Source organism: Papaver somniferum, chromosome 7 (assembly GCF_003573695.1).
Source record: "Papaver somniferum cultivar HN1 chromosome 7, ASM357369v1, whole genome shotgun sequence".
NCBI lineage: Eukaryota > Viridiplantae > Streptophyta > Magnoliopsida > Ranunculales > Papaveraceae > Papaver > Papaver somniferum.
The window spans coordinates 11,235,131-11,259,685 of NC_039364.1; the positions used below are offsets into that span (position 1 = coordinate 11,235,131).

The 24,555-nt window shown below is 36.1% G+C and overlaps 1 long non-coding RNA gene across 11 annotated transcripts; it reads right to left on the reverse strand.

The window, feature by feature from the left end:
• Nucleotides 1-7,680: 7,680 nt before the first annotated feature.
• LOC113295528 lies at nt 7,681-24,110 on the reverse strand. 11 transcript variants are annotated; one of them, XR_003332862.1, is made up of 15 exons: nt 23,879-24,110; nt 23,050-23,181; nt 22,836-22,953; nt 21,594-21,653; nt 20,209-20,367; nt 19,836-20,099; nt 15,552-16,569; nt 15,161-15,229; nt 13,317-14,020; nt 12,923-13,179; nt 10,640-10,719; nt 9,688-9,726; nt 9,138-9,208; nt 8,823-8,963; nt 7,681-7,771 (listed from the first exon to the last, which is right to left on the reverse strand). It is a non-coding gene; the product is annotated as an uncharacterized LOC113295528 (long non-coding RNA). The 11 variants fall into 11 exon arrangements; XR_003332865.1 differs by lacking the exon at nt 7,681-7,771 and adding an exon at nt 8,103-8,369 and having other exon boundaries at nt 15,552-16,566; XR_003332864.1 differs by lacking the exon at nt 7,681-7,771 and adding an exon at nt 8,103-8,369 and having other exon boundaries at nt 20,209-20,401.
• Nucleotides 24,111-24,555: the final 445 nt, after the last annotated feature.

A 24,555-nucleotide genomic window follows, 5' to 3' on the forward strand; every position in this document is an offset into this window, starting at 1 on the left:
TCGGAGTCGGGCCTGGGACATGTTAAGATCATCGGCCTCCCCATCCATACCCGACCAGCACAATGTTTTCCTTTTTAAATTTTTTTTTTTTGTTATTGGATAACGATTATTACATGAAATTAATTGGAAGACTAACAAGCTAAGATCCAACGACATACTACTACATTAATTGAACAGGTTTCCATGCTAGCCTACCAGCGAGCCTCGTGTGTAACCTAGCCAAAGGAGCTGAAACGGATGGGGGTCTGAAATTGTGTCACAAGGGGGCTAACTAACTCTACCTTTCATGTTAATTTCTGCAATATTATTACGTAATTAACTAATTGTAAGCCTACCAAGCTAAGCTCCAAGAAGCGTACTATTACATAAGTTGAACGGGTTGTCGTGCTAGCCTACAAGCGAGTCTCATGAGGAACAAAGCCGATGGAGCCATAGCGGACAGTGTGGCTAATGTGTCGCAACTTTACCGTCCATGTCAAACTCTGTAACATTGCACCATCTGGTACTCGAACCTGGGACCTTCTGAAACGCATAAAAACAGCTGAGATACAAGCTGGGTTTTTTTTTCTTTTGTTGAATTTAATGATTTAATGTGTTTGTTTTTTGAGTCAATTGTAACTCAACAGATTCAACATATACGAGTTGGTGGCTTTGTCACGTTAGTCGGAAGCATTTTTATTCTTGAATCAAACAGGCCCGATTCAAAGATTAGGTTTGAGTCAGAAGTCGAGGCAGATCTTACACAAAATCGAAAACAAATGGTCTTACGAAATTGGATGTGAATCTGAGATGGTTGCTGGATAGTAAGAATTATAAAATTATTTAAAAGCATACAACTGAGAACCTCCTGTATTTTTCCGCTTTTGTGAAACTCATTTGAGATAGCCTTAAGCCAAGAATGTAAATAACATTATTTGGTAGATCTTATGGGTTTAATCCAACACATAAAAAGTTGTCATGGCACTGTAACTTTATCATAATTTTTTATTGTACGTTTTCCTTTTTTTGGTACATCTGGTAATATTTTTTTTTTTTCTCATTAAAGTTTGAAATGGCCTATTCCATTTTATGTTTAATAATAATTTCCTTATTTACATATAAAAAAGGGAGTGTAGAACGCAAAGTGCTAATAGACAGCTCTCTAGTATAATTAGCCTTACGTTTGGAAAGCTGGCTCCAATTAGTGTTCCACTGTCTAGAATTGTACTGCAAGAGGTAGTTGTTTTCTCCAACTTCTAAATGAGATGGGAATTATGATGTCGAGATGAATGTTGGATCAGCAGTAAAACTGGTCTAGCTGTCTGGATTTGCTCGTAGGAGCCGAACGCAACTGTGATGAATTAAAAAAATATTTATAAGGAAAAAAAAAAGCTATTTCCATAATCGTGACTTTTCAGATTTTAAAATCGGACAAGCAGGCCGTTCACCGGCGGGCCCAAAGGAAAGGTGGCAAATCATCGGTTGGCCTAGCTCACAACCATCTCACGTCCGTTGGTAAGAACTTTAACCTTTTGCTTGCCCCTCCTAAGCTTCCCACTAGCTCTCATGACTGATAATGATAATGATATCTGTACAACTTTGTGCATAGTTAAAGAAAGTGAGGGTCCTTGTGTTTTATCTTCTTCATCTTTGCAGAGTACCGTGACAAAGACTCATCTGCACGAGAAACAACAGATAGGAGTCCAACAGTCTTAACGCAAGACAGTCGCATCAGTCCTGCACTCCTATCTAGGTTCTATAGCCTACTGTTTATTTTGTACGAGGAACCAAACCCAGTCCACAAACTGGCCTTTCATGCACGTGAAATATGATAGATAGAGGAGAGAATAGCAGTTCCATTTACTTTGCCTTAAAAACCAAATTTGTACATCAATTCATTGCCTGGTTGTTCAAGTCCGGGGCCTTGGTCCTTGGGACAGACAAGGTATAGCCCGACCTTAAGATACAGTGGCATTTTTGTACCAACAAAATCTTTATGTTCTCTAGGACAAAGAATTGAATACCTAATTAGCAAAGAAATTCCTAGTATCAGTGCTATTACTAGAGTAGACAATCTGATCTTTCAGATATGTATTAGAACTTAATAAACCAAGTTTCTTGCATTTGGAATTTAGATAAAGTAGGAAAAGTCGCCTTTCCAGCTTGAGTTTGCTTTGACAGGCCAAAAGCAAAAAGAAATGAGACCCAAACTTTGTCCCTATGGTGGGTTACTTTTGTCTGGTGATGAGTAGATGCCATGAGAGTTTGGCAGAACTTGTTGAACATCACATTTACTAATCAAAAACATAGTACAAGTATGTCGATACGCAATAAAGAACCTTTTGAAGTGCAACAGTTCCATATAGTTTGATGCAGAAAAAGATAAAAAGGCGTGCATAAAAAAAAGTGTGCATTCCTATCAGTATCACAGTTCAGTCAGATGTTTACTGGAGATGAATTACGGTTGGCTTCAATGCGTCCACTACTGCAGAACCATATTTCTTCAGCAAAAAAAAAAAATTGTAATGTTTTCCATGATCGATTAAATTTTACTCCCTGCAAAACACCACATCAAAAGTTTAACAAACCCCGTATCAAGAGAATAGGATTCCAATCAGCTTGAGTCTTTGAGGTACATTACATCAGTTGTACACCTGCCTACATATCAAACACAAGAGTATATCTCCTTGATACCCCCTTCAAGCCGTATGTGGGTAACAAACATAAGCTTGATAGTTAAAGATCTGAAAGATAACTACTACATCACTCTTACACCTGCATACATATATAACAAACTCAGACCATATCTCCTTGCAGAAACATTATCGCTTTCAAGACTCAAATGGTTCCATCAGGAAAAAAGCTCTTCTTTTATTTCACTATTAACAGTATCTCTAAACAGAATGTGAGCGTTTAAACACTCCTAAATCCATATACTAAATTAACAAGTAATGTACCCTTCTGGGAATAGTGGGTCCCACACGAAAACCATGAACTTTACCAAAAACATATGATTCCGGAAATTCGTGGTTTTCATGTAGGACCCACCATTCCCAAAAAGATTCATTACTTCTTATTGTACTGCATACAGTTTTATGGGTGTTCGAACACATCTGTTTAGAACGACTGACTTTTATATCTATGAATCTCATTACAGTTTAGTCTTACTAGACTACTTTCAGTCACTACAATGCTAACTGTGCTTAACTAAATTACTGTTATGCTTGCAAACAGGAATTTCAAATAAGAATACTAATTGCAGTCTGAATATACAGCTGAGTCCAATAGCATGTTGACATTGTTTTCATATGGGATCCACCATTTTGCAAAAGAATCCTGTTAAAAGAATTTAAAGTTTAAATTGATGTACTACTAGTTGGACAATAAACTTGGACCACGAGTACTTGCTTCGACAGTAGACCATCGCACACATTTGGCATTACTCTATGTAGCCAAGGTAATACCTCGGAAATTTAGATACTGAATTATGAGGAACGGGGTAACTACTTACGGTCTAAATCTTTAAATCCAACAATTTAAACCCTAACATCACAAAATATTTACATTTTCGGGAAATTTAAACTCTAAAATCCCGAAATATGTACCTTTTGAAAAATAGTGGTTCCCACACAAAAATAATTATAACCATTGAATGCCACTGAGTGCATTTACTAGACTACTATGCATGAATTTACCTTTTTTAAAAAAAAACTACTGTGTATGAAAAAGTTCAGCAACTCTCAGTCAACAATTACTAATCAAAAGCATAGTACAAGCATGTCGATGCCCAAAAAAGAAAGTTTGAATTGCAATAGTTTCATATATAGTTTGATGCAGAAAAGATAAAAAGGTTCGCATCAAAATGTATGCACAAAAAAGAAGAAACGAAAACCATATATTTGAGAGGCGACTGAGAAGAAAGAAAAACAACCAACGAAAAAAAAGAAGAGAAAACCATGAATTCGAACTAAGATTTATAGGGAATAAGAGTGCAAGATAGAAAAGAGAGCGAGAAGAGAGTGAGAGGAGAAGAATGAGTGGTGCCTTTCTCTCTCTGCTTTAGTGTAGATAATGTTATTTTTAGATTTGGACGGTAAAGATTCGTTTTAGGATGATCGTACGGATTGCTAAATTAAGTAACGGTGTAAATTCGTATTAGGATGCTAATATGGATTCAGAAGCTTGTGTGTTTCTCTTTACGATAATACAAACTCGTGTATTCGAAAGTTGATAATAATATCGAATACACGAGTTTGTATTAGCACAAACAGAAACACACAAGCTTCTCAATCCGTACGAACATCCTAAAACGAATCTACACCGTTCCATAATTCAACAATCCGTATGAGCATCCTAAAACGAATCTGTACCGTCCAAATCTAACAATAACCATATCTACACTAAAGCAAAGAGAGAAAGGCACCACTCATTCTCCTCTCACTCTCTTCTCGCTCTTTTTTTCTATTTTACACCTTTCTCCCCTGTAGATCTTCGTTTGAATTCATGATTTTCTCTTCTTTTTTTTCGTCGGCTGATTTTCTTTCTTCTCAGTCGTCTCTCAAATATAGGGTTTTTTTTTCTTCTTCCTCTTCAATCAATTAAAGTTGGGATTTAAGAAGAACAAGCAGAAGAGTATCCCTAAACAGATGGTGCGCGTTCAAACACTCCTAAAACCATATCCTAAAATAACAAGTAATGTACCCTTCTGGGAATAGTGGGTCCCACAAGAAAGCCATGAGATCTACCAAAAACTTTTGATTGTAATAAATGATTTCGAGAGTCCGTGGCTTTCGTGTAGAACCCACCATTCCCAAAAGGGTTCATTACTTTTTATTTTACTGCATACAGTTTTGTTGGTGTTCAAATACAAGGTCTGTTTAGAACGACCGACTTTTATATCTACAAATCTCATCAGGGGATTTTAATAAAGTGCCACACTTCCAATATGCAGTTTTTGAAAATGCCACCGTTTTTTTCAGAGTTTATTAAATGCCATACTCTTGACTTTTTTCATCCCGTTTTTTTGAGATAACGGTTAACGGCTGTTAGTCTCTGTTAGTGCATACGTGGCATTAAATAACCCGTACAAAATTACATAGAAGCCCCTGAATCAGTTAACAGGGATTGAGTTAATCAGTTAATTGGGATTGAGTTAACCGGCTATAGAGTAGTGAGTTAACTCGCGACTCGGTGTACGTGAGAACCAACCACTTGGTACCCTTCTCTGCATCACTAGCCACTGCATCATTGCTTCAAGCTCACTCCATAGCAGCACCTCAGTTTCAGCTGCATCACTACTACAAGCCTACAAACAGCTCACTAGACTCTGTCTTCAATCCACCACCAGTCACTCTTCACCAGCATCACTTCAATTCCATCTGACCAGCTGCAACAAACCCCAATTCCAACAGCAGCAACCTGTAGTTTATTCTGCTCTTGCATTAGCTTTCTTTGCATCAACAACCAACATCAGCTGCCACCTCCTGCAATCTTTAACTCAAGGAGCAACAACATTTCACCAGCTTTCTTCCCTTGCTTCGCCAGTAGTCGCCAAACCCTTCAGCTTACAGCTCACAACATCAGAATGGCAGAAGCAGCAGCAACATTGTCTCCCAAATGCAGTATCAACTTGTACCACCTGCACTATTTCAGTCTCAAGCCTTCCATTAACTGCCATCATCTGCAACATGCTCTTCTTGAATTCCAGATTCATCTCCTCAGCAACACAAACAAAACCCCAGTCCGAGACAAACCCATTTGAATAGCAGACAACACAAGCCAAGACCAACACTCCATTGCAGTACTGTTGCATCCATCTACCAACATCACCACACAAACTCAGCTCGAAACCATTCACCAGTTCATACCAACAGCATCAGTTCACCCAGCCAACAATTCATAATCCCATTAGCTCATCCAAATTCCTATAATTCCTAACACATGCATCTAACGGTTCCTGCTGCTCAATAAGACAACCACCCTTCACCAGCACATACTCCATCCCTCTTCCATGTATAGCAAAATCTTCATCTGAGTTCATCATTCTCTCTTGTTTCGGTTCAATCCCAAGCCAAAACCCATTATTTCTCATCCTCCATCCATCCAATTTTCACTCAGTTCGAACCCTTGAGCTTCACATAACCTAATTCTGCCAATTCATCAACAGCAGACTCATCTTCTCCATATTCTCATCAAATTCAGATGCCAACTCAAGCTTTGCCGTGTTCTCACACATGATATGTTGCTGCCAACATAACCCATCTCTCCAATTCCTTGTAAACTTGGAATCTCAGTTCCATTTCTTCAACAGCAGAATCAGATTCAATTATCTTTTTGAACTCAAAACCGTGTTTTAATCCAAGCCCCATGTCTAACATGTTGTGTTGTTCTCAAACTCAATCCTGTAACAACCCCATCTGCCTCCTTCATCGATCTATAACAGCAGCAAAGAGACATGCGTAAGAGGAGAAAGAATTGGGAAAGAAATGGATCCCTTCTTCTCGACCCCTAATTCAACCCAGAAAAACGAAATTAGGGTTTGCAATCATATCATATCTGCTGCTTGTCCTTCCCCTTCTTGTTCTGAATCTCGATCTTTACTAAAACCCTTTACTCAGACACTAAACCTAAGCAAAATCCCGCTGAAAACTGACTCAAACCCTAGAAGAAAAATGAAACGATACAAACTGTTTTCAATCCCACGAAGGATAAAGTAGTCATTTAGCCTGTGCTACGTGTAATAATCTCGTGCACGACATCTTGAGCCGTCCATATAAGACACGTGTAAGTAATCTTGACAAAGTCAAAAAATTTTGACCAATCATGTGGGTCCAAGGCGTTAGTGCTAACGGTTGTGGCATTAAATAAACTCTGAAAAAAACGGTGGCAGTTTCTTGAATCGGGATTTGCAAGTGTGGCAGTTTGTTAAAATTCCCATCTCATTATAGTGTAGTTCTTATATTGAGTCATTACAATGCCAACTGTGCTCACCAAATCGCTGTTATGCTTGCAAACAAGAACACTAATGGCAGTCAGCTGAGTCCAATACATGGCAGCATGTTATTGTTTGACATTGTTTTCACATCAGATCCACCATTTTTCATGAATCTTCTTATAAAATTTTGAAGTCTAAATTGATGTAGCTGGATAAACTTGGACCGCGAGTAGTCGCTTCGACGATAAACCATCACACACGTTTCCTCCTCGGAAGTTTAGAGACTGAACTACGAGGAACGAGGCAACTACTTGCAGCCCAAATCTTTAAATCCAACAATTTCAACCCTAAAATAACGGGAGATTCGAACTCTAAAATCCAATATCTACCTTTTGGAAAACAATGGGTCCCATACAAAAACAATTATAACCAAACATTGAATGCCACTGAATTAGAGTTCTGTGCATGAAAAAGTTCAGCAACCCCCGACAACAAATTACTTGGGCAATAATCATGATCAACTAGGTGGTAGGAAGATCGAAAAAGATAAAAGAGAAACAAATCTGACGAGTGGGCTCACGAGAACAAACATCCGCCATAACCTAAACCATTTTAATTTTTGTAAGGAATGTGAGTAGAAATAGGTTTTCATAAACTTATTTGCACTCATTTCTCTTCTAAAAGAGAAACTTTCTTCTTTTCTTGAGCTCAGCTTTAGAGCTTCTACTCTCTTTTTATAGAATTTCACGTATCCTAACAGAACACAAAGCCGGTGAACTAACCTGTGGATGTAGGTCAGATCCTCAATGTCATCATCTCTCATCTCATAATGCTCTTATGTATCTATCATCTTGATCTCTGATTTAGGACCATTAGATAAAGTTTGAGTCGGTACCAGATTCTTTTTGTAATTACAATTCGAGAACAAATTTCGCAAAATTCCTAAACTGAGTTTGAATCAGACTTTGGTTTTAGAAAATCAAGGCTTTAGAAACCCAAAAAATTTCTCCGAACTTTTCTCTTACTAGCATAGTTTCCGATATAATGTTTTAGAACTTCATCAAGGGTAACACTCTACACCAGCAACAGAAAGAAGGAAAGAAATCCTTTTAAACCTAAATCCTCTCTATATAGAAATAAGTACAAACTAGTCACAAAAATATCCTTAATCCACATGCTAAGTTTCAAATATAAGGATATTATTATAACTAAATTATACTTCTATTTTTCAAAAAATTAATTTAGGCCAGAAAGAACTCCATTCCTCTAACTCTCTTTGTGAGCTTCAACTGTTGACGGAAGTCCAAGAATTATTATATGAAAATTATGCAAATAAAAGACTAAATTTATGAACATAAGATAAGCCTAAGATACACAGAACTACGTAAAAAATGCTATTACTCTATCTTCATTTTATACATCAATTTTCCGTTGCACTGGCCACTTCTCCGTTGCACTGGCCAAATAGCATGAAAACAATCATAATAGTACAAATCCAAGAACTAGTAGTACTAGTTAATATACACAAGGTGATAGAAAATAACTCACATGATGACTCGCTATTTTTATGCCTGTTTCTAACAGAACACTAACATTTTGTCATATGGAGAATGATTGATAAATGTTTTACCTATTTGAAAACTATCCACATAGCAACAACATTTTAATCTTAATCTTAACTAGCAAGTTTAGACTATGTAGATACCGCATCAAATGATAACTAAAATTAAGTACTTTAAAATATATTACGGGATAAACCAAAAGTCTACTCTTCAATAGTAGAGAGATTGATAGTGATGGTGCTAATGTGATTAACCAAGAAAAAAATCACTTCTACCTAAAAAAGGTTAAATCAGCAAACAATGGCATCTATATATAACAAATAAAACAAAGAGAAGCATCAAATTACCTGAACTAAGATGATTGACTTCATTTTCTACAGCAGACGACCCCATTGTCATGTGTTTCTTTACGCTTCACCTCTAACTGGGATAGTACGGACATCCCTTGCAAATACCAACATGTGCAGGTTCCTTGGTTACGGCATTACCTAATCAAGAGGGAAGTAATGCTGTCTGAAGCACCTTCTAAATAACATATGCATATAGATAAATGTGATGACTTTCAAACCATGCAGTCCCAACAGATAAGTGTGAAATCACCATTTCTAAAGCCTAACTGATTTGCAGCATCTAGACCATGACCATGTAATTCATGACTATACCTTAAGCGACGTTCATAATAGCTGCTGCTCCATAGACAAGAAAATTGATTAAACCCCAACATGACCGACACCTGAAATTACATTGCTCAAGTTTGATTTTGAATCAAATAATCGGTTTGCCAGAGAATCAAACTTTTCTGGTTTTAGAATTTCAAAATTATATTTTGAATTTTCTTCATTGGCATAATTACCAATACAATATTTTAAAACTTCATTAAAGGGAGATAGCACGTTACTAGCAAAGAGAAAGGAAAAAAATCCTTTCTGGCCTAAATCCTTCTTTAAAAGAAAATAAAAATACAAACCAGTTACAAAAATACCCCTAGTTTAAAAAATCGCATATCCACTCAGTTTTTAATCTAAGGTTATTATCATAACAAAATCGTACTCTTTTTTTTTTCGTTAGAAGGGATTTAGACCGGAAAGAACTCTATTCCTCTCACTCTCTTTACTTTCTCGGATAGAGCTTCAACCTTGCTAATGGAAGTCTAAAAGTTACTGTAAAAAAATTATGCAAATAAAAGACTTGACTGATGAACATAGGCCTAACCGTCCTGATCCACGTTTTTAATATAATGTCACAGCATAACTGCAAAGAATAGAAAATCGATTAAACCAAACACAATCTACACCTCAACTTCACAATAGGAGTGGATGCAATACCAAGAACCCAAGACATGGGATCTTCACATAACTAAACAAATTTAATATCACACATTTTATTTCCCTAAAGTCTAAAATAAACTTCCTGAATATAATCAGATACCCAGACTCCACTGACTCATGGTTCAGTAAAGATACAGTTCATTTCAGCATTTTCTATTAGTTTGTTCTTCTATTGTACACACTCAACTATCTCCTTACGGGTTCAAAACTTCCAATGCATCACTCGAAAACAATCAGCGGGGTCAAGGAAATCTCAGATGCCAACCAAAACACAAAAATGAACCTAAATTAAAACACACAATCAGCAGGGTGAAGCCACACATATGAGGAAGTATTCTGACCTCGAGTGGTTTTGTTAATCTTTTCATGATGACATTTCCCAAGTGTGACTTCCCCATTCCTTATTAGTTATTTCCTTCTGTACTGTCCAATTAAGAGAACTGTTACATCTATACAATGATGTTATTCTGTTTACAACTAATTGAGTAAGATACTGGTGTTTCCTCTTTATTCATGAGAGGATTGAGTAGTTTACACTTCTAAAATGTAACGCGTGCTCTGAAACGTCTACTATTGAGTAGTTTACAATGCTAGGCCTTTCATATTGCCTCTTTCTCATGATGACGAAAACATATATAACCATATTGTCATTTGCTATAAACGCACTGCGCAGGACATCATAGAAGAGGAAACTGGCAATAGTGTACATGTGTGCAACAAACTGTCAGATCTCCTAATTTATATGTGTAAGTCATTCGATTCATATTGTTGTTCCCGGAAGCGACAAATTAAAGAAGTATCAAGGCAGAGTGTGCAGCAAGGTGAAGAAGCATTACCTTTCTGCTGTTTCCTTGCAATGATCAAACCCCAATGATTCAATTGTCTAATTGGACATCTCTGATCATCCATTGAAAACCTTCCAACAAATAAAACAAACAAAAAATGTAAATTAAACATCAATTTCAGCAAACGAAATCCAAATTGTTATTTTCTCTTCGTTGAATCAAAAACCAAAATTCCTAGAATTAACAAAAATATAAATGCATAAAAATAAAAGAATCAATATCCAAAATACACTGAACAGTTGTTATTTAAGATACAAAATAATAGACATAAATTGAAAAATCAGCAGGGTTAAGGAAACACCCAAAGTAAAACAACACAGACATGCAAAATACAAAACTAAGAAGAAATTTAGTTACCTGCAGCAGATCTTTCCAGTCTAAATTGTTCCAATTTACACTAGCTAAACCAGTTGGTGAAAATACTACTCATGTAATATGCTGATACCATAATCTTCAGACACACAGACCACGTTTTTATGAAATTGATAAATCAGATCATTGACGTGGGTTTGTATTTCTGAAGATTAGGACTTAAGCTAGTGTACTGTTTGTACTGATTTCCAATCCCAACTCAGTCTTTGCAAAATGAGGTGAATCTCTGCCATGGTTGTTTTCAACTAGTAAGGTTACCTGTTTAGCTACAAAATCTACCTACTTGGTTTTTTTGATGGAATTCCAGAAGGAGATCAAAAGTGAATTTGCTAGAAAGAAGGATATGGATGGGATTACGAAAATTGGTTGTTTTTTTTCTTCTATCTTTCTCAGATTTCATCTGAAAATGAATTTATATATTTATAGTCTAGGGTTTGGCGATTTAGGTTTTCTTGGGTTGAGTACACAATGTTGTGTGGGCGTGAGCTACGTATAAACATTCCTCAAATAAGGCCCATATCAAACTCTGTATCTCTAACGAGAGTTTTGGGCCCATTGGGCGGCTGACCGCTCCGACTCCCGCTCCGAATCTTTAGGAAAATGAGTCGAAATCATACTCTACCATTTATTGCATTATTAAGTAGAAAAAACTCCAACTTGTTTATCACATTTTAGTGTCCGAGGGGGGATTACCCAATAGCTTGTTCGATCTCCAGTAGAATTATTTTATACCTAGTTGGTGTGCACATACTAAAGATGATCCAAAAGTTGCATATGCTACGCACAGAAAGTGTTGGAAGAAGAAAAAACTGAAAACTATGCCTTAGGCGACGTCGATAATCTGATGTGACAGCATAGCTGCTTCTCCAAACATAGAAAATCGAGTAAACCTAATATGATCTACACCTGAACTTTATATTGTTCAGTAGGAGAAGATGTAATACCAAACATGACTAGACAAAATTTAGAATCCGAAAGTCAGACATAGTATTTCTCTTAAGCATTTCCAAAACCGGTTGAGACAATAAACTGGCTTTACAACATCTTACTGAATGCCACTTGCAACATCAACTGAAATGAACTTCCTGATAGGCACCCCACATTGTTGGATCGAATCAAAATGATCCAATTTCCCACACGAAAACGATCTTAATCCAATTTCTCCAACAACAAATTACTTGGTGAACACCATGATCATGGCATTACACGGCATCCCTACACTAGAAACTGTGCTCTCCGAATCACTGCTATGCTTGCAAACAAAAACACTATTTGCAGCCCAACTTTACAGCTGAGTCCTCCAATGCTAAAAACTATTTGCATCTTGATTTCATTTACCATTAGATAAAGTTTGGGTCAATTACCAGATTTTCTTTATAGTTACAAATCGAGAAAAAATTCTGCAAAACTCTTAAATGAAGATGACAAATAATTAGAAATCTCAAGAATGCTTTTGAATCGGATTTTGGTCTGACAAAATCAAACTTTTAAGGTTATAGATACCCAATTTTTTCCTAATGGAAGATAACACTCTACCCCGCAACAAAAAGAAAGAAAGAAAATCCTTTAGAACCTAAATCCTTTCTTTGTAGAGAAACAAATACAAGCAAGTTACCAAAATACCCTTGCTTAAAAAGTTAAATCGCATATCCACATGCTAAATTTTTAATCTAAGGATATTATCATAATTAAATTATATCTATTGTTTCTCAAAACGAATTTAGGCCAGAAAGAACTCTATTCTCTCTTTGTTTTCTCGGATAGAGCTCCAACCTTGTTAATGGAAGTCCAAGAATTAATGTAAGAGAATTATGCATATAAAAGGCTTAAATTACAAACATAGGCCTAATGTTCTCACAAATTAAAAGTTATCAGCGGAAACAAAGAGAAACATGGGATTACCTGAACTAAGATGACTGACGTACCATTGCTAGTGAAGATTTTAAGTCCATTCATTGCTACGGCAAGCGACCCCATTATCATGGGTTTCTTTGTGCTTTAACCTAACACAGATTGAACCTCTAACTGGAAAAGTACGGCCATCACATGCAAATACCAGCATGCACAGGTTGCTTGGTTTCCAGCCAGCACTGTTCACAGCTCTGGAAAGCTCAGGTGACATTCCTAGCAGCCAACCTGTGCCTCGTGCCATATATAACCTGCAACAAATGTTTACCTGTTAAACCCAAAGGTACAAAAACCCTCCTGCCTAGAAAAGTTCATAAAAAGCACTGTAGAGGCGAGAAACCCAAAATCCAGAAATGAAACCTCCCTGAAACTCGGCAAAAGGCATTACCTAATCAAGAGAAAAGCAGTGCTCCAGAAACACCTTCAAATAAAAAATATGCATATAGACAGATAAATATGCGCAGCTTTTTAAGCCGCTCCCAAGTTCGAAATGAATGAGATCCCCTCTTCTAAAACCTATCTGATATGTTCAGAATTGGAGGTTTCAACATCTGTAGCATCTAGACCATGTAATTGATTAATTTTTTTTGGATAATTTACATATGTATACTGCTTTCCAGTACAGCTACACCAAGTTGGTGCGCACATACTAGAGATGATCCAAGAGTTGTCGTTGAATAGTTATCACTAGATACAGGCACATGCTACACACAAAATTGTGAAAAGTAGACAAATCTGATGAAACTATGCCTTCGGCGACGTCGATAATTTAATGTGATAGCGTACCTGCTTCTCCAAAAAATGAAAATCGATTAAAGCCAACATGATCTACCCCTGAACTAATCATTAATCAGTAGGAACAGACGTAATTCTAAGAAACCAAGACATGAGATTTTCACATAACTAAAGAAAAAAAGCGAACATAGTAGCTCTCTTATGCATTCGCACAAACAGTTGAGAAGTTCACAAGTGAACTTAGAACATCTGTTTTATGCAAACTCCAGCAATTCCCCAAGCCATGCAGTCCCCAAGTCTGAAATGCGTGAATCACCCTTCTAAAATGTTAATATTGATGAATCATGATCATCACCGCTGAAAAAGGCAATTGAAACAATCATCAAAATGAAAGAGATATCTCTATCTCTATCATAAAATGAAACAGTAATCACCATGAATCAACAACTAGAAAGGCCAGAAGAAAACCAAAACACCCAGAACATTGTTCATTTTCTACCTCAGATGAAATATTATACTAGTACATTTTTTTGGAAATTTTACACATGTAGATTGCTTTTTAGCACAACTATGCCAAGCTGGTGAGAAAATACTATAGATGATCCAGAAGTTATCTTTGAATCTGTATCTAGATACAAACACATGCTACACACAGGAAGTGTGAAAAGTAGACAAACTGATCAAACTATGTCTCAGACGACGTTCATAATCTAATGCGACAGCATAGCTCATTCCCTAAAAATAGATAATTGATCAAACTCAAAAAATTATGCACCTGATCTTCACTTTATTCAGTAGAAACACATGTACCAAGTAACCAAGACATGAAATCTTTACATAACTACACAATTAAAAATGATACGATGTACTTCTCTAAGGCATTTCCACAATAAACAGAATTTACAACATCATTTGAAATGAACTTCCTGATAAGCAGGCCCACATTGTTAGATTGAATCATAGTGTTCCAACCTCCGATAACAATTTACTTGGTGAATGATAACGACCAACGAGGTGGTAGAAAGACTGAAAAAGACCCCAATAAACATCTGCCCTAACCTAATCACGTTCCTTTTATAAGGGAATTGAATAGATTCTACTCACTTCCCTTATAAAAGGGAAAGTGATTTAGGTTAGGCTGGATCTTTATTCTTCTCTTGAGCTCACTCAACTAGCCAGTTAAGATTACGTACAAACAACTTGAAATTTAAAATGAATACTAAAAACTGAATTTAGCACATCATCTAAAAACAACCTGAATATAATCATCTACACAGACTCCATGACTCGTGGGTCAGTAAATATATGATTTAAGCATTTTCTTTTTAGTTTTTTCTTCTATTGCACATTCAGCTATCACCGTAGGGGTTCAAAACTTCCAATCCAAAAACAAAAACTAAAAATTTGTTTGACATAATCAACAGGGTTAAGGAGATCCAAATCACACACAACAAAACTAAATCAACAAAATACAAAACCAAATAGAAAATCGGTTACCTGAGCTACTGTTCAATTTGATTGTTAGATCAAATCAAAGTGTTCTCAAATCCCCCATGTCGAGTAAATCTAAAATTGAGATTGCAGAGGTCAGTTAGTGCAGCTGATACCATAATCGTCGGATACAAAGACCATCTTATACCAACGCGAGTCTCCGCTGCTATTTTCATCTAACAGGTATTGAAAGATTGAAACTTGAAAGGGGTGAAGGTTATATAATATCGTTAACAACATACTAAATCAGCAGACATAAATTTTGGAAAATGCGAAGATGTAAGGAGTGAAAGATATAATCCATGAGATACTAGTTCTAATATTCTGAACTTTAAGTCAGAAAACAAAGCAAGAAATTGCGACCTCTGATTTCAACAATACGGGTCAATCTCACTACCTGTCAAGGCCTTCATCTACGACTGGTTTGATCCGGATTGTATCGGTACTTGAGCTTTCTCTTGCTGCTAGCGATGCTGAAATAGCACGGTTCCTTGCTGTAACCTCTAACTTTATCCTTAAACTCAAGAAACTCTTATAAACTCGTTATCTCCATCACGTGGCTTGTAAGCTAATTGGTGCATCTTGGTGAGCTTTGCAAACGTAAATGGACCTCTATGGCTGGTCCGATATAATTACTTCCGAGATAGCTGCTTGATGGTTGGTCCTTAGCTGACTATGAGTCCTGAGTGTATCGAGATGAATGACCCCAACCAAGTATGCTAATCTGGAACGAGCTGACTTTATCCTTTCTCAACTATCCCGAGTGAGTGTCTGAGCTGACTAGTTACGAGCAACTGATCTGAGGTAGGTGCTGAGAGCCAGTGAAATTGGCGACTCCGAGTTGACCTTACATGAAGGAGTTGATCCGGAATTGCTCGTCTGAGCTCGTGCTGGTTGCTTCTGATAGGGTATCTGTCCCGAGCTGATTTGGTATGAGATGCTTTTTACCCGAGTGAGTTAACTGATTCGTTCCAAGATGGTTTCACCTGAAGCTGAGGTGACAGCAACTCAAATTGCATTTCCGAACTGACTTCTCCGAGATGGTTTGACCCAAGTGGCTGAATGTATCTCGAGCTAGCAGGTTAATTCGAGAGAAGTGGATGGTTAGACATGAGCTGATTAACTGACCCGAGGTAACCAGACCCGGGTTGATTTAACTGATCCGAAATGCTTGTCAGGTCTTCGGAGATAACCACTTCAAGAGTAGAGTTCGTTGCTGCTATGCATTGGAGAGTTGCGAGCGAGCCTGAATGATATCACACTTCCACCGAAGTAGCTGAATTCATGCTGATAATAATCTGTAGTTGCGAGTTTCTCCACGTATCGCTGCTTCCTCTAATCACGATGATGTGAATTGGCAACTGACTGCAATCGATCATCATGATATGACTTTGAAGCTATGTGGCAAGACTCTGCTGCACGAGGCCAAAAAGATTTCTCTTTACATCATCCACAGCATGTGCTAGAATAAGAAATCACTCAATCATCACTACAACATATCGATCGGGTTTATTATCAGGAAATATTTAAGCCAATATCATATGAAACATGAAAAGTTTTGATGACAGATCTTTGCATTTGAGCAACTTCAAGTAAACCACAAGTTTTCTAACAATACTGTAACAATCCTTGTTTCTAGCGCCAAACCGTAATAACAAGTTTCTTGCTACTACAATTTGGCGCTAGAAAAAGGGATCATTACAAAACTGAGGAAAAACTTAGGTTCAACAAAATTTAGTTCACACAAACTTAGGTTCAACAAAATTTAGTTAATTATGCTTTTGAAGTTGTTCATAAAGTTTCATTCTCCATGATAGATCAACAAGTTAGAGATACAAATATGAGTTGTTTCATCCAAAAACAACCAAGCTTCGGGCAACAAACAACATCTATAACCAGAGATCAGGCAAAGAAAGACGTGAAGTTGCTGCTACAAATTACAGAAAGCAGATTTGAAGAAAACTTCAGAAGAAGAAGAAACGGAAAAATCTTCACCAAAGAACAAATCCAAATAGGATAAAAAATTAAAAATCAAAATCTACCCAAGAACAAACTTCGCAAAAAATGATGCGAATGATTAGATATATCAAGCCTGTGTTGAAACCAACTACTGGTTTAAGTGGTTTGGGAGAAAATCAAACTTCTGAAGACCAACATTATTTCAAAGAAATTTGTTTTAATTAGCATAGTTCCGGTTACAGTGAGTTGAAGCTCTACCAACAGAGGGGAAAAGAACCCCCATTTAACCTAAATCACTAAGTCACTTTCCCGAGTACAGATCAGTTACATCAATCCTCTTAGCTTAATAGCTACCGCCATCCACACATGCATAACTAATTTACCCCAACTTTTTCTTTCAAAACTTAATAAATTTATCATCTTTCTATGCCTAATTATATTCTTATTAGCACAATCATAATTAATTTTACTAGTGATAATCTCCACTTCCAAATAGTGGAATTGTATTTTCTGCCAAATATATTAAATAGTTTTGAGTCCTGCTGTCACGCGCTCAGCCGCGTGACAGCTATTATGAACCCGCACCAATGAGCTGTCTATTATAGTTATATCCATTTATGAAGGTTCATAATAGCTGCCACACAGCTGTCTATTATAGTTATATCCATTTATGAAGGTTCATAATAGCTGCCACACAGCTGTGCGCGTGACAGCAGGACTCGTAGCTTTTAGTATCATTGCCTTTGCTATTAATGGTATGGTAACAAACTACGAGAAACTGATCCAAATAGCCAGGAGGACATCTTAATCTTTAACAAAATTCAAAACGAACATCATACCTCTCTTGAGCATTTCCACAAACAGTTGAGAAGTTCAGAAATGGGATAGCCAATAAACTGAATTTAGAACATAACCAAAGTAGCAGACTCCACACACTGACAGTTGAACAAAAGTATGATTTAACTTCTAGGCAATTTCTAATTAGTTTCCTTTTCTTCTATTGTGCACAGCAAATTTGTAAATATATTAGCATCTGTAATGTCCCAAACCAAGATTATCTTTTCTCGCTATGGGTTCGAAATGCATCACAAAATACAGATCAAGTAAAAAGCTACCTGCATCACAAATATTGGACTACAGATGTATGAGAAAATTCAGCAACTCTCCTACAACAGTATTACTTGGGAAATAATCTTGACAACTAGGTGGTAGGAAAATTGAGAAAAATAAATAAAAGAGATACAAAATCTGAAGAGTAAGCTCAAGAGAATAAAAATCTGCCCTAACCTAAATCTCTTTCCTTTTTATAAGGAATGTGAGTAAAAAGGTTTTTGTAAACCTAGATGTACTCATTTCCCTTATAAAAGGAATAGTGATTTAGGTTCGGGCAGAATTTCGTTCCTTTCTTGAGTACACACTAACCAGTGGATGATCTCACCTTCAGAGCTTCTACTCCCTTTTTGATAGAATTTCATTATCTTAAAAGAACACAAAGCCAATGAATACACTAACCAGTGGTTGTAGGCCTCAGTATGTTGTAAATCCTGGTGTCAGTTTCCTTATCTCATCTAATAATTCTCTTATATGTTTATCATCTTGTTATCTAGCTAGGACCGTTAGATTTGGGATAACTACCAGATTTTTTTACAGTTACATTTCGTGAATTTTTTTTTGAAAAATTCCTAAATGAAGATGACCAAAAAATTACAAATCTCAAGTTTGACATTGAATCAGATTTGGGTCTGAGAACATCAAACATTCAAGGTTTTACTTTTTAGAAACCCAAATTTTTTCTCGGAACTTCCTCTATTAGCATAGTTTCCAATACATTTTAGAACTTCATTAAAGGAATTTAACACTCTACCCACAACAAAAAGAAAGGAAAAAAATCCTGTCTAACCTAAATCCTTTCATTATAGAGAAATGAAATTAGGCCAGAAAGAACTCTATTCCTGTAACTCTCTATGTTTTCTCGGATAGAGTTTCAACCTTGTTAATGAAAGTATTGTAAGAGAATTATGCAAATAAGAAGCTTAACTTGTGAACAAAGGCCTAAGATAGGCAGAACTACGTAAAAAATTGCTATTACTCTGTCTTCATTTTAAACATCACTTTTCCATTACATTGCCGAAATTACTATAGGTTTTACGATCAATAAAAGCATGAAAACGATCACAATAGTACAAATCCAAGCACTAGAAGTACCATCAGGTGATAGAAAATAACTCACATATCGACTCACTATTTTTATGCCCATTTCTATCATATGGAGAATAATTGACAAAAAGTATTACCTATTTGAAATCAATAGTGTCAATATACTACAAACCTGGGCCTTCTTTGCAAGGGTTCTAGTAATTGAGCTAAGCATACAACAGAAGAGAGTGATGAACTGAAGATCATTTTATATGTTTAATCACATCATTCTTAGATTGCATGCTTAATAGTACTTAATTCGGTATTTGTTTCTGTAATGGTTGCATGTCTTTGCTAATAGGGTATCAAGCAATGAGAAACTGGTCCAAATAGCTAGTTACGAGTATGTTTACGCCATCAAATTTAAAAATGAATGCGAAATTAAGTATTTCACAAGTAAAAGAGGATAAACCAAGAGTCTACTTTTAAAAGAAAAGGTAGAGACTAGTGATGATGGTTCTAATGCAGTTAAAGAAGAAAAACATAATTTCTCATAAAAAAATTGCTAAATCAGAGAGAAGATCACCTGAACTAAGATGATTGATGTATCATCTCTCGATACTGAAGATTTTAAGTCCATCCATTCCTACGGCAGACGACCCCATTATAATGGGTTTCTTTGTGCTTCAAGCTAACACAGATTGAACCTCTAACTGGAAAAGTACGGCCATCACTTACAAATAATACCAGCATGTGCAGGTTCCACGGTTTCCAGCCAGCACAGTTCACAGCTCTGGAAGGCCCAGGTAACATTCCTAGCAGCCAACCTGTGCCTCGTGCCATATATAACCTGCAGCAAATGTTTACCTGTTAAACCCAAAGATACATAAACCATTCTGCCTTCCTGAAACCCAAAATCCAGAAATGAAACCTCCCTGATACTCGGCAAGAGATGTTACCTAATCAAGAGAAAAGCAGTGTTTAGAAACACCTTCCAAATAACATATGCATATAGACAGATTAATGTGTTCCTTTTTAAGCCGTCCCCAAGTCCGAAATGAATGAACTCGCCACTTCTAAAACCCATCTGATTTGTTCACGACTTGATGTTTCAACATCTGCAGTGTGATTGATGATTCATTATTATCATCGCTGAAAATTGAAACAATCATCAAAATGAAAGAAATATTTTCTATCATATAAAGAAACAGTAATACCATGAATCAACAACCAAATTATCCAGGATATTGTTCATTATCCATCTCAGGTCAAATATGGCAATACATTTTCTGGATAATTTACATATGTATATTGTTTTCTAGTACAACTACGCCAAGTTGGTGCAGAGTATTAGAGATGATCCGAGAGTTGTTTCTGAATAGTTATAACCAGATATAGGCACATGCTACACACAAAATTGTGAAAAGTAGAAATACCTGAACTACTCATTAACCAGTAGGAACAGACGTAATACCAAGAAACCAAGACATGAGATTTTCACATAATTAAAGAAAAAAAGCGAACATAGTAGCTCTCTTATGCATTTGCAGAAACAGTTGAGAAGTTCAAAAGTGGATAGACCAGTAAGCTGAACTTAGAACATCTGTCTTACACAAACTCCAGCGACTCATGGTTCAGTAAAGGTATGATTTAAGCTTTTTTTATTTAGTTTTTTCTTCTACTGTGCACATTCGACTATCTCCTTACGGGCCAAAACTCCTAATGCATTACTTTGCTCAAAAAAAAATTGGTTTGAAACAACCAGCAGGGTTAAAGAAATCCGAACCAGGGACACAAAAATGAACCTAAACTAAAACAAACAGATAGTTCGTTCCCTGTAGCATTTTTCAGTCCAAAGTGTTCCATTTACCAACTCATCATTGTAAAATTTCCGATATTTTCTTTTATTAGAATAATTTCCAACACAATGTTGAAGAACTTCATTAAGGGGAACACCCTGCCACCAAAGAAGGAAAAGAGTCCTTTATAACATAAATCATTTTTTACTACTGAAAATAAGTACAAACTAATTACATAAATACCCTTAGCTTACAAAATTTGCAGCACGTGCTAAATTTTAAAACCAAGGATATTAATGTAACTAAAATGATACCCATATTTTTCTTAAAATGAAGACCAAAAAGAACTCTATTCCTCTCATGATAGAGCTTCAGCCTTGTTAATGGAAGCCCAAGAATTACTGTAGAAAATTATGCAAAATAAAGACTAACTCATGGACATAGGCCTAAGATATGCAGAACTTGGTAAAAGATTGCTACTACTCTCTTTGTCCCATTTTTTCTTAAAATGAATTTAAACAAAAAATCAAGTAGTTAATATTGACCTTTCAATCCATTTGCAGCATCCAGACCATGTTAATATTGATGAATCATTATCATCACCACTGAAAAAGGCAATTGAAACAGTCATCAAAATGAAAGAGGCATTTTCTATCATAAAAACAGTAATCAATCAACGACTAGAAAGGCAACAGAAAAACCAAAACACCCAGAATATTGTTCATTTTCAACCTCATATGAAACATTATACTAATAAAAAAATTTAGAAATTTTACACATGTAGATTCCTTTCTAGTACAACTATGCCACTTTGGTGAGCACTGAGCAATACTAGAGATGATCCAAAAGTTATCTTTGAATCTATATAACTAGATACAAGCACTTGCTACACATAGAAAGTGCGAAAAGTAGAGAAACCGATTAAACTATGTTTTGGACGATGTTCTTAATCTAATGTGACAGCGTGGCTGCTTCTCTAGAAATAGATAATTGATTAAACCCAGAATGATATACACCTGAACTTCACATTATTCAGTAGAAACAGATGTACCCAGTGACCAAGACACCTGAACTCAAATATTGTATAATATCTCTTAAGCATTTCCACAAACAGTTGAGAAGTTCACGAATTAGATAGACCAATAAACTGGATTTACAACATCTCTTAAAATGAACTTCCTGATAAGCAGGCCCACATTGTTAGATCGAAACAAAGTGTTCCAACGTCACACACGGAAACGACTTCAAACAACCATTGCATGCCACTTATTGGACTATAGACATAAAAAAAATTTTAGTAACTCTCCGGTAACAAATTACTTGATGAATGATCGCGATCAGCAAGGTGGTAGAAAGACTGAAAAAGACCCCACATGGATCAAACTCTATAAAGACAAATAGATTCTGATGAGTAAACTCAAGAGAATAAAGATTCCCCCTAACTTAGTCTCTTTCCTTTTATAAGGGAAGTGAATAGATTCTACTCACTTCCCTTATAAAAGGAAAAGTGATTAGGTTAGGCTGGATCTTTAGTCTTCTCTTGAGCTCACTCTACTAGCTAGTTAAGAGTAGGAACCTACTCTCTTTGACATTTAAAATGAATACTAAAATCAAGTAGTTAATATATATTACGGGATAAATTAAAAGTTTACTCGTCAAAAGCGTAATGATGGTACTAATGCGACTATTAAAAAAAACAGACAATTTCTCATTAAATAAATGGTTAAATCAGCAAAACAATGTTATTTACATATTATCAACTGAAATGAACAGAAACATCAAATTACCTGAAGTGAGATGATTGACGTTTAATTGTAAGTTCGTCCATTGTTACGCCAGACGACCCAACTTTCATGGGTTTCTTTGGGCTTCATGTTAAACCCAGAGATACATAAACCCTTCTGCCTATTAAGTTCATAAAAAGAACTCAGAGCTAGAAAAGAACGTAGAGGTGATAAATCCAGAAATCAAACCTCTCTGAAACTCGGCAAGAGGCATTACCTAATCAAGAGGGAGGCAGCATTTTCAGAACACCTTCAAAAATGAGTGAAATCGCCCCTTCTAAAACCTATCTGACTTGTTCACAACTTGATCTATCTAGACCATGTAATTGATGAACCATTGTTATCAGCCCTGAAAAAGGTGAGTGGCAGAAAAAACCATCATTATCCACCTCAGGTAAAATATTGTAATACATTTTTTCGGATATTTTGATGAGCACATACTAGAGATGATCCAAAAGTTGTCTTTGAATCTATATAACTAGTTACATGCACATGCAACGCAGTGTGAAAAGTAGGCAAAACTGATTAAACTAAGGATTAGGCGAAATTGATAATTTATTATGACAGATAGCATCTTCTAGAAAAAAAAAGAAAATGAATTACACCCAAAATGATCTACACCTTTACTTCACATTATTCAATAATAGGGAGAGATGTACCAAGTAACCAAAACATGAGTTCTTTACATAAACTACACAAATTTTAAAATTGAACATTGTATTTCTATTGAGCATTTCCACAAACAGTTGATATGTTCACAAATTAGATAGACCAATAAACTGAATTTGGCACAACACCTAAAATGAACTTCTGAATATCATCAGATTCGGAGACTCCATTCTCATGGTTCCCTAAATGTATGATTTAAGCATTTTCTTTTTAGTTTCTTGTTCTAATGCACATTCAACTATCCACTAATGGGTTCAAAACTTCCAATTAAAAAAAAAATTGGTTTTGACACAATCAGTAGGGTTAAGGAAATCAAAACCACACACAAAAATGCTTAAATCATTATCTTGGGTCTGTGTATCTGAAGATTTAGTTACCTGAGCTACTGTTCCATTTGATTTTTAGATCAAATCAACGTCAAACGTGGGTCTGTGTATCTGAAGATTATAAGTGACCTTATCTTGGTCATCTATAATAAGAATCTCTGCTGCTATTTCATCTAGTGGGTATTGAAAGATTGAATCTTGAAGGATAAAGGTGAGAACTTTGGCTACAATTTCTTCTTGATTTTGATAGAGATGGAGATCTGAAATGCTATGTGCTAGAAAAGCAATGACCAAGGAATTGGGTTTGAGGAAATGAATTTTTGTATTTTATAGTCTAGGGTTTGAGCGATGTTTGGGCTTTCTTTTTTGGGCTGAGTCCCAATGCTGTTTGTGCGAGTGTTACATGTAATGGATGGGTGAGCATTTTGCCATATTTATCCGGGACCAACCGTATTTTTGCGAATAGATGCCCGAACAGTTCGCTGATGGATTGGATACGAATGAGATTTTTGAAATCTAATGGATTACGGATTGGGTCCGGGTGTAACTTTGAGAATCCGTTGGACATCCATATCCGTTAGACTGGTGACATTTATATAATTTTTAGAAAATATATAGATAGCTTAGGAATTCTTAAGTTGTTTGCTTGGAGTGTCGTTCATGACACTTTTATATTTATCTACACATATAGAATGTGGAGGTTCTATAAGAAGTCATCTATGTTGGTT